This window comes from Schistocerca serialis, chromosome 1, assembly GCF_023864345.2.
Source record: "Schistocerca serialis cubense isolate TAMUIC-IGC-003099 chromosome 1, iqSchSeri2.2, whole genome shotgun sequence".
Taxonomy (NCBI): domain Eukaryota; kingdom Metazoa; phylum Arthropoda; class Insecta; order Orthoptera; family Acrididae; genus Schistocerca; species Schistocerca serialis.
Genome location: NC_064638.1, coordinates 929,953,722 through 929,964,259, shown reverse-complemented (window position 1 = coordinate 929,964,259; position 10,538 = coordinate 929,953,722).

The following is a 10,538-nucleotide window of genomic DNA, read 5'->3' as shown; positions in this document are numbered from 1 at the left end:
AATGGAGGGCGATCTCTGAAAGTATCGAAAAACTTTTTTAGGTATGAAAACATAAAAAACACATTAATTTCTCTATTTTTCTGGTAGCAATCCAACAGAAAGTTATATGGGAGAGAGAGATTGTTTAGAACACACTACAGTAAAAATATGTGAGGGATTTTGAAGATATTTTAAATATTTTACAGCATTCTGTTTTCTCATTATGAAATTATGTAAAACAGAAAACCTGACAACATTTTCAATGAACTAATGGAGTATCCTGAATGTAAAAGCTCATCTGTACAAGAAATGGAAGAAACTGTTAGGATGACCATAGAACAACAGTACAATTTAAGAAAACAGACACATGACAGAAATGTAAAAGTTACACAATTCAGAATTGGGGACCTGGTTCTTGTGAAAACCAATGAAAAATCAAAAGCAATTAGTAAAGAAAGCAAAAAGTTTTTGACATACACTTTGAGCTATTTGAATTGCTATCAAATCCCCATCCAAATGCTTACAGATGAGTTGATCCTAAACAATAAAAAATTTGGCATAGGGAATAAAGTGTGGCACATGATTTTTTATTTTACAGCAATGTCATTATTCCTCTCATGGAAATGTTTTATTTGTACATTAAGACCCCTCTAGGGATCCAACCCTGAACCATTTGCTTCTGTAATTTAGCCTTCTGATGGTACAGTTATTCTCTGTCCTGGACTCTGGCTTGAATTTTAATTGTCATTTTACTGATTATGGAATTATGATCATTTTGCATATTTAGAAGGAAAACAAGTTTGTCACATAGAAAACTGTCTCACTATGGAACGTCCCCATCACCCCCCCCCTCCTCCTCAATTAGTGGTAAAATAGCCAAGTGGATAGCCCATCAAAAACTACACACAGATCAAGCATGAAAACTAGAAGGTGTTCTGAACTGTGAAAAAAGAAGCAAAACAAAAACAGTGGACAGTCCAAGCAGATGATGTGCAACATCAAGTGACTTGCAACAACCATGGCGTCATCGTTGTGTGGTTACAGTGTCGGACTGTTAAGTGAAATATCTATGTTCAAATCTCTCTTGTGTCCAACTTTTTCACAAATGTATGAACTGTCTGTTCAGTCATTGATGTGTCTGTTCTCCTTCTGTAGTCTTCACAGCTGTCATACTATACATAGGTTACAGAACATGAGTCATATGGTAAGAGTATATTACCATTGCAAGGAAATGTGATGAATAGAGAGAGCAGGCAAGATGCCACATAGACCTCTCAAAGAAATAAAAAAAAAAAAAACAAATAAAAGGATGTTAACTGTGTTACAACAAAGGAATTAGTGTGTCAAAATTTCTAAAACAGAATGCAAGAGTCATAACATGTGGTACTTGTGTAGAACAAATAGGAGTCATGTATGTCTAGAGGTCCATTCCTTACACACTGCCAGCTTGTGTGGCCGAGCGGTTCTAGGCGCTTCAGTCTGGAACCGCACGACCGCTACGGTCGCCGGTTCGAATCCTGCCTCGGGCAAGGATGTGTGTGATGTCCGTAGGTTAGTTGGGTTTAAGTAGTTCTAAGTTCTAGGGGACTGGTGACCACAGATGTTAAGTCCCATAGTGCTCAGAGCCATTTTGAACCTTACACACTGCTTTTGCAGAATGAAGTTACACCATGAACCATACAAAAATTTGAATACAATGAACAGATACGTCAGTGACCAGACACAGTTCATAATTTTGTGAAAAAAAATCGGGTACAAGAGAGATTTGAACATGGATCTCCTCCTTTGCAGTCCAACACCATAACCACATACCCACAACGCCTTGGGTACTCAAAATTCTGTCGATGTTGCAGACCTTCAGCTTAGACTGTTCACTGCTTCTATTTCGCTTCTTTTTTCGTAGTTCAGTGCACCTTCTTCCTGTTTTGATGCTTGACATGTGTTCAGTTTTTGACGGGTTATCCAATGGACCATCTCACCACTTATCCAAGGTAGGGTGCGATGGAGAGTTTTGCTTGTCTGTAACGAAAGGTGGAATGTTAACCTTCCAAAGAGTCTCTGTGTACTGAAACATTTTCTTTCTGTATTAATTTAATCTTATTTGTATTCTGTGAGTGTGTCAGTTATACAATTATGTACTGAAAGTTATGTCACAGGTAATAGTACATGTGTGAGGGAGATTTTGCTTGCCCCCCCCCCCCCCCCGCCCTCTGGGGCTCATGGTTCTTTCGTGAGTTTGTGCGTGGCGCACATGGGGCCCTAAGCTATTGCCGCCCATTCTTCCTTCCCTGGCTGCATTTTCTTCTCCAAGCCCCTTCCTCCACAGCCTTATGTCTTCCCCAACCATCCTTCTTACCCACTGCCCCCTCCTCGCCCCTCTCTCAGTGTTCTGATTTATGTTGACATGGCCATACACCTGGTTCCCTGTATTCCTTGAAATTTTGTCCCTCTTGCCTCTTCTTTCATTATTTATTGAGTTTTGGTTCCCCTTGGAGTCTGACCTCTACTTCTAAATGTTCCGTCTTTAGTGGGAGCCATATGGAGAAGAACTCTCCCTCCTTGGATTCCTTTCAGACGCTTCCTTCCCCTCTTCCTTCCCTGCTTTAGTCCTCCTCCACGCTGACAGATCACGAGAATGTGTAGCCAGTCCATGTGGTGGGGCTGTTATTTACCCATTTGGCTCTTGACAACACAGAGATCACACTACTGGTAAGTGAGCTATTGCCTCCCCATGTATTTCAAGGAGTGGTTGCTTGTGATCCTGGAGCATTGGAACTCCTGGCAACGGCCACTGTGCCAGGCTGCACTTGCTGCGGGTGTGTGGCCCCCATGGGGAGAGCCCCTGATCGGAGTGTGTGGTTTCAGGGTGGATGCTTGGCGCAGGAAGTGTATTAAGATGCAAAAATCTGACCATCTCTCTGAGTGGTAAATGTTCATTGAATGCTGCTTTGTATGACCCTGCAGCTTTCCCTTTCCTGGCTACACTCTCGGAGGAGGGCCAGACTCGCCGTCTTTGGATGATACACTTTCCCTGCTACCTGGTCTGTACTAGGATGGACGGGAACACATTTGCTGCCAAAAAGTCACTACTTTTTGTGGAGAATATCGAGGACAAGTTTGTTGGAGTGGAGTCTCTTAGTAAGATGTGGTCAGGCTCCCTATTGATCAAAGTTGTTTCTGTTACCCAATCTGCAGCTCTTCGTACTAGCCCAGTCCCAGTGTCTATTACCCCTCACTAGTCACTAAGTATGGTCCAGGCAGTGATTTTTCAACAGGACCTCATCCTGAAAACTGCTGAGGAACTCCAGATTTATCTGTAGTGACACAGTGTTCACTTTGTTTGACGTGTGCAGAAGGGTCATAAAGACAACTGCACCTATACCGGCATCTTCATTCTTGCTTTCGAGGGAGATACCCTCCTAGAAAAGGTCAAGGTCATGTGTTACCAATTGGAAGTGAAACTGTACATCCCGCCACCCATGAGGCGTTTTGTATATTAGTCTTCCCACTGTACGCGGATCCTCTGTGTTGGTAACTGTGGACACTCACTCCATGAGGGACACTCCTGTGTTCCACCACCTGTGTGTAAATTGTTGTGACTTCCTCTCTCCATGCTCGCAGATTGCCCTGCTTACGAGAAGGAAATGAAGATCCAAGAATACAAGTCTCTGGACCGCCTATCTTATGCTGAGGCTCGCTAAAAATATTACCCAATCCACCCAGCGTTGATTCCTTCAACTTTTGCCCCTGTTAGTTACTTCCTTCCCTCTCCTCCCTCTTCCTTACCCTAGTCCCATCCCACTCTCCCCTTCCCCTCACCTGCAGTTCCCACACCCTCCCCTACAGGTGTAACTCCCCCTCCCCAGTCGAAGGAGTGCCCGCCTTCTTTTGCCACCTACCACTGATGGGGCTCCCCTCTGGGACACTCTCCCCGGCATGTCTCAGACCGAAAGCCAGCTACCATGACTCGGCCATGAGACGCACTGTCCGTGCACCCCAAGGTCGCTTGCTCTCTTGGTCCTGGATCTTGCAGAAGCTTAATCTCCCTCTGTGCCTTGCCTTCCTCATTCTCCGAAAGAGAGGGGGGAGGAGGAGGAGGAGGAGGAGGAGGAGGAGGAGGAGGAGGAGAAGAAGCCCCAGGACAAGACCCCCCATGGTGCCCCCAGAAGTGTCATCTCCCCTTCACAAACTGAGTCTGACCTTTTATTTATGGATGTCACTCCACCCTCGTTAGTTCAGATCACTGGCAGAGTGATATGCCCTCTCCTCAGCTCCTGTACGTTGTAACCTCCCCACCGTAATTTTTAAAAGGAAAAAGACAATACTTAATTAGAAATGGGAGCCAAGTGTAACCTCCCCACAAAAATTTTAAAAGAAAGGACGATACTAATTAGAAATGCTGATGCACATTGCGCTAAGCGTAACCTGCCCACAATGGAATCTAGTGACAATGACGATTAAACAAAAATTAGCAATCTGACTCAAATGTAAATTCTTCACAAAAATTAAAGTCAATTCAGTGATAAGAAAATTTAATTAAACCGAAATATCGGTCTTTGGCCCTGTGTAAAACAATCAGAATTAAAGTCTTACCTCAGAATAAATGGATGTCACATTTCTGCTCTTGTTGTTGCGCACCGCTTGGAGGAACTGCATTGCAAATAATAATATTCTCTTTTTTTGTGATTTTAGTGAAATTTTTTTTTAAAAGAAGTGGAATGAAATGGGAAGTGCAACGAAATCTTTAGTTCAATAAAAAATTAAATTTTTGAAAAAATGCTTTTGAAATAAAAATTATTATTGGGGAACTTGTTGGAGAATAATTACAATAAATAAAATTTTCATTATCTAATGATTATATTAATTAACAGTATACCTTATTCACCATCTTGACCAGTGTTGCCGACCGCCTACATCACACAACCGCACTGGGCTGCTACTACTGACCGACCGCTCTGCATGACGACTATTTGCGTACAGCACGCGACGACTACTGACAGAGTACTGCTCTCAACTAGACAGAGCTACACACTCGCAACGACTGACTGACAGACTCGCAACGACTGACAGACTGAGAACCGCTCGCAACACTCGCGCGGTCAAGCGCAAGCTCTCTGGTCACAGATGCTACAATGCCTCGCCATCGCTGCTATGTTACATACGTGTTTCATAACCCTCCACTGGGGGGGCAAAAATTTGGCAGCGATGGTGAGTCATTTGGACTTGCCAAGCGCGGCAAAATTTTTCTTTAATTAACAAAATCCTACAACTTACAGAATATTTAAATGTTGTGCACACGCACTAAGTACAAAATATATCAGACAAAGACAAAATGTGAATACAAAACATAGTAGCAAATCAGAAAAATGTATATACAAATTATTTGACAGATAACAAAGTGCACAGGCACTGAAAAAAAATTCTTTAGCATATTCAGAACAAATAAACAGACTGGCAAAATATTATGTTGACAAGTGACATGAGTGCACATGCACTGCAGTTGAGAACATATCAGTAATTGATGAAATGTATGTACAATGAGTAACAAATGACATAAGTGCATACGCATTGAAGTATTGAATATACAGAATGAGTACAATCATATTGAAAAATGAGAAAAATGCACAGGCACTGAAGTTCAGTAGAAAACATATTAACACCTAACATAAGTGCACATGCACTGTAGTTCAGAACATATCATTAAAAATAAAATGTATACACAATATAAAAGACAAGAGTGCACATACTGTACTTGAGAACAAATCGAAAAAATAAATGTCTTTAGCATTTTCGCAATAAATAAACATAATGGCAAAAAATCATGTCCAAAGTGCACACGCACTGAAAAAATGTCTTTAGCATTTTCACAACAAATAAACATAATGGCAAAAAAAAATCATGTCCAAAGTGCACACGCACTGAAGTTCAGCAAATCGAAAAAAAAATGTATAACCTACGAACATAAATGATGTTACCAAAAAGAATTATTTTCCTTATGTGACAAGAATCAGGATAGAAAAGGGAAGGATTGCATCATGGTTGTAGCACTTTAGATTGCACATAGCTGTTCTGAAAGTCCATATCTTTCCACAGAAGTACAACACCAAGTGACACAACTTGAAGTTCTTTTCCCATCAGAATTTATCAGTGTAGCCAAGACACTGAACTGTCGTAGTAATGTTCCATGTTTTCATTTTGGCAGTACATTAGGTACACCAAACAGTGGGACCATAATAATGTCTTCATCGCTCATGGTGGTGGACAGCATGTCGTGTCAACACCACGCTCTTACAAGGCACACCCACGTAGAATTAGTGCAAAACCAAAGATAGTGCTCCATGATCACTAGGATAAACAGGACAAATGGACATTGCAATAATTTAGGGTAGTCAGCTTATGACGTGAAGGACATCAAGTCACATAATATTGACAGTTACAGACTTAATTAGCAGTTTGTGGCATTCATAGCCCAGTTATTGAACATTTCTGTACCAAGTATGTAGTATTACAGAAAAATGTTCATTAATTGTTTTACATAGAATCAGTAGCCTTCTTTTCCTGGTTGCAAAGCATTATGAAATAATCGCATTCTTTTTTGTCACAGAGTATAATTAAGAATCATTAACCTTCTCCTAATTACAGTTAATTAATCATTTGTCATTTCAATAATAATCATTAGCCTTTTCCTAATTACAGTTAATTAATCATTTGTCATTCCAATAATAATCATTAGCCTTTTCCTAATTACAGTTAATTAATCATTTGTCGTTAATTAATCATTTGTCTAATAACAGTTAATTAATCATTTGTCTAATTACAGTTAATTAATCATTTGTCGTTAATTAATCATTTGTCTAATTACAGTTAATTAATCATTTGTCGTTAATTAATCATTTGTCTAATTACAGTTAATTAATCATTTGTCGTTAATTAATCATTTGTCATTCTAATATAGTAAGAATCATTAGTCTTCTCCTAATTACAAAGCATTATGAAACAGTCACATTCATTTCAAATTACAAAGTATGAACATAGAAAACAAGAACTAATTAATGGCATAATTAATAACAATTCGTGGAGTGACATTAATTATTGGCACTCAGTGGCCAGCAAGTATTGAATATAATAAAACATAGTTCATCATTCAATATTATTCAGATCATTACGAAGTCATTATTAAAAATCAGTTAATTAATCATAGCATTAATAATCACAGGCATTATAAGTAGTATCATTACAATAAACAGTGTTCCTCCTTCAGTAGTATTCAGATCATTACAAAGTCATTATTAAAATCAGTTAATTACAGTCAAATCATTAATAATCACAGGCATTATAAGTAGTATCATTACAATAAACAGTGTTCCTCCTTCAGTAGTATTCAGATCATTACAAAGTCATTATTAAAATCAGTTAATTACAGTCAAATCATTAATAATCACAGGCATTATAAGTAGTATCATTACAATAAACAGTGTTCCTCCTTCAGTAGTATTCAGATCATTACAAAGTCATTATTAAAATCAGTTAATTACAGTCAAATCATTAATAATCACAGGCATTATAAGTAGTATCATTACAATAAACAGTGTTCCTCCTTCAGTAGTATTCAGATCATTACAAAGTCATTATTAAAATCAGTTAATTACAGTCAAATCATTAGTAATCACAGGCATTATAAGTAGTATCATTACAATAAACAGTGGCAGTTATTAGCTAGTGACAAAGCATTATTTTGAATATAGTCTCATTAAGAGGTCATTACTCAAGTGACCTGCTATTCAGAGTTGATCAGTATTATTCAGAATTATCATAAACTAGTGACATTATGTGGGACTGGTAATACATTTTTTTTTTTGGTAGCAATGCATTGCGTTGGGATCGATAATTAATTGCTGAAACATAACACTATTTGCTTTTGACCTACTGCTGCAAATGAGGATAGGTAACGTCATTCGTCATGAGTCAGCTGTAGCAAGATTATGTAACAAGGCAGTATATGTGATCACATTTATAAATGATAAACACAAATGGGTAAAAAATAAAAATGCAAGTGCTAGAACAGGTATAATAAGTAACAGGTTTAGTAAGTATCATGAAAAACTTCTCCTGGAAAAATTACAAAACGGGTTATTGACCTGAAAGAAGAAACGCACACTATGCTGAAAAGCAGTGAACTTCGAATTAACAGGTAGCGAAATGTGTATAAAAATGTGTTTCATAGCTGTCCTTTCCAAAACTTTCCGTCATCCTACTATGCAATATTACACCTGCTGTCAAAGCAAACTGCAACAAATACTTAAATAACTACGTAGCATAAATACATAACTTCAACATTATCCTCATCTGTAAAGAAAAAACTTCATTATCCATATCATCATAACTTCACCTGTAAAGAAAAACTTCATTATTCATAATACCATATCCTTCATCATTATTCATCAGTATTCATTATCATCTGCAAAAAATCACTTCATTACTCATTACATAACTATTCCTTATCTCTAGCATATTTCATCACTAAAACTAAGATGTGTAGTTCTCTCTGACAGCCTGCATCAATCACCTTGTATTCTGAAAGAAAAATTAGTTAAGACTGCTATTCTGTGATGAGTATAGTATATTCTTGTTAATGTTTGTTAATCCTGATCCATTTACTCTTCCTCATAAAGTTATCGCATCTCCTTTCGTTTATTCCGTAGGTGAAATTCCCATTTCTGTTGAATTTATTTCTTACATACATCCTTTCTTTCTGAAATTGATGAACAGAGATTAATGTCTTGCATTTAAATCATATACCCACTAAATAATGACTGGTTTATGGTGACACAATTAACCATACAGCATAACATGACAGAAAACGTAATATGTTAAAGACGTTGACAGTGTTCAGATGCAAAAATGTACACAGAATAATACAATGCAGTAGCAAAAAAAAAAAAAAATGTAAAACAGTCACGATCTTGAGGTGTCATAGGGCAACAAAAAATGTCAAAGTCAACTGGTGTGTGTTATATCTTAACTATTTCACAGTACATACAAACAAAACTGGAATACAATTGTACATAAAAAGACAAATGTGACGTTCGTTGTGTTCAGCTTGTATGTAGTGTAGTTAATAGAGGCGAGAATTAAAGACTTTAATGAAAAAAAAATATAATGAAATTAACATGTCATTAGCTAACATTGCATAATTAGTCATAAAATACGTAAGTGTCTCTGAAAAAATATGCACGGTCTGATGTGTAACAACAAGAAAAGCGACCTGCTAACCTTACCTTGCCGGGCACTTGCCAAGAAAAAATACGATAATCATCAGTAATTAGTCAGGTGAAATAATTGCATTAGTAAATGGCATCGTAGTGTGTTGAATCATACAGTGGTTTCACTCAATAAACGGTTTACTGTTTGAGATATGGTGATTGCCTTTCGATTTTTTGGTTCTCAAAGTTTCGACGTGTACAACATTGGGGTGAGGGATGCTGCGAATCCGATATGGACCTTCGTATAGAAGTTCAAATTTACTGCACTTACCTTTTAATTTGCTGGATAAATAGTGTGTACGTACTAGTATCTTCTGTCCAACGTGAAAGACGCGGCGTGTACAAACCTGTTTTTGCTGTCTTCTCCGGCGCTCTGCGGCACGTTTGATGTTGTTCAGTGCAATGTCAATTATTTCGTGGTGTCGTAATCGACGAGATGTAGGAAATGTTATTAATTCTTTAATTTTGTTAGGTGGTTCAGCATTTTTCAGTATAACAGACGGAGATAGCATAGTGGATTCATTTGGAATGGAATTAATTACATCTTGGAATGAGAGTATGTGTGTATCCCAATCAATATGTCTTTTGTGGCAGTATATTCGGCACAGTTTACCAATTTCTTTCATTAATCGTTCACAGGGGTTCGAAGAAGCGTGGTACTTGGATATATAGATCGGAGAAATGTTTCTGGCTCGTAACATGCGTGTCCATATGGTACTACGAAATTGAGATCCATTGTCAGAAATTACTTTCATCACATGCCCTACATGAGATAGAAAATGTTTTACAAATGCTTTCGAAACAGTTTTAGCAGTAGCTTTGCGTAACGGAGTGAAAGTAACAAATTTTGAAGTGAGCTCAACAGCGACAAAAATGTAGCAAAAACCTCTGTTAGTTCTCGGAATCGGACCAAAAATATCTACTGCGGCCATGTGTCTTAATTTAACAGGTATAATGGGATATAATGGAGGAATATGTGAAGTGGTGTCTGATTTAGCTTTCTGGCAAATTTTACAAGACGCTAAAACTCGTCGTATACGTTTTTCCATGTTAGTAAAATAAGAGTTCTGTCTCAGTATGAGAAAACATTTTCGTGCTCCGTAATGTGCGTAACTTAAATGAGTGTACCAGATTAATTTGTTAACCAGTTCGTCAGGAATGCATAATAACCAATTGCTGCTGTCAGGATGAGAGCGGCGAAACAGAATGTCATTGCGTACAGTGTAATGGTTTCTAATCGTAACATTATTCCTATCTTGCCAAAGGTGTTTAATTTCTTTCCACACATTGTCTTTA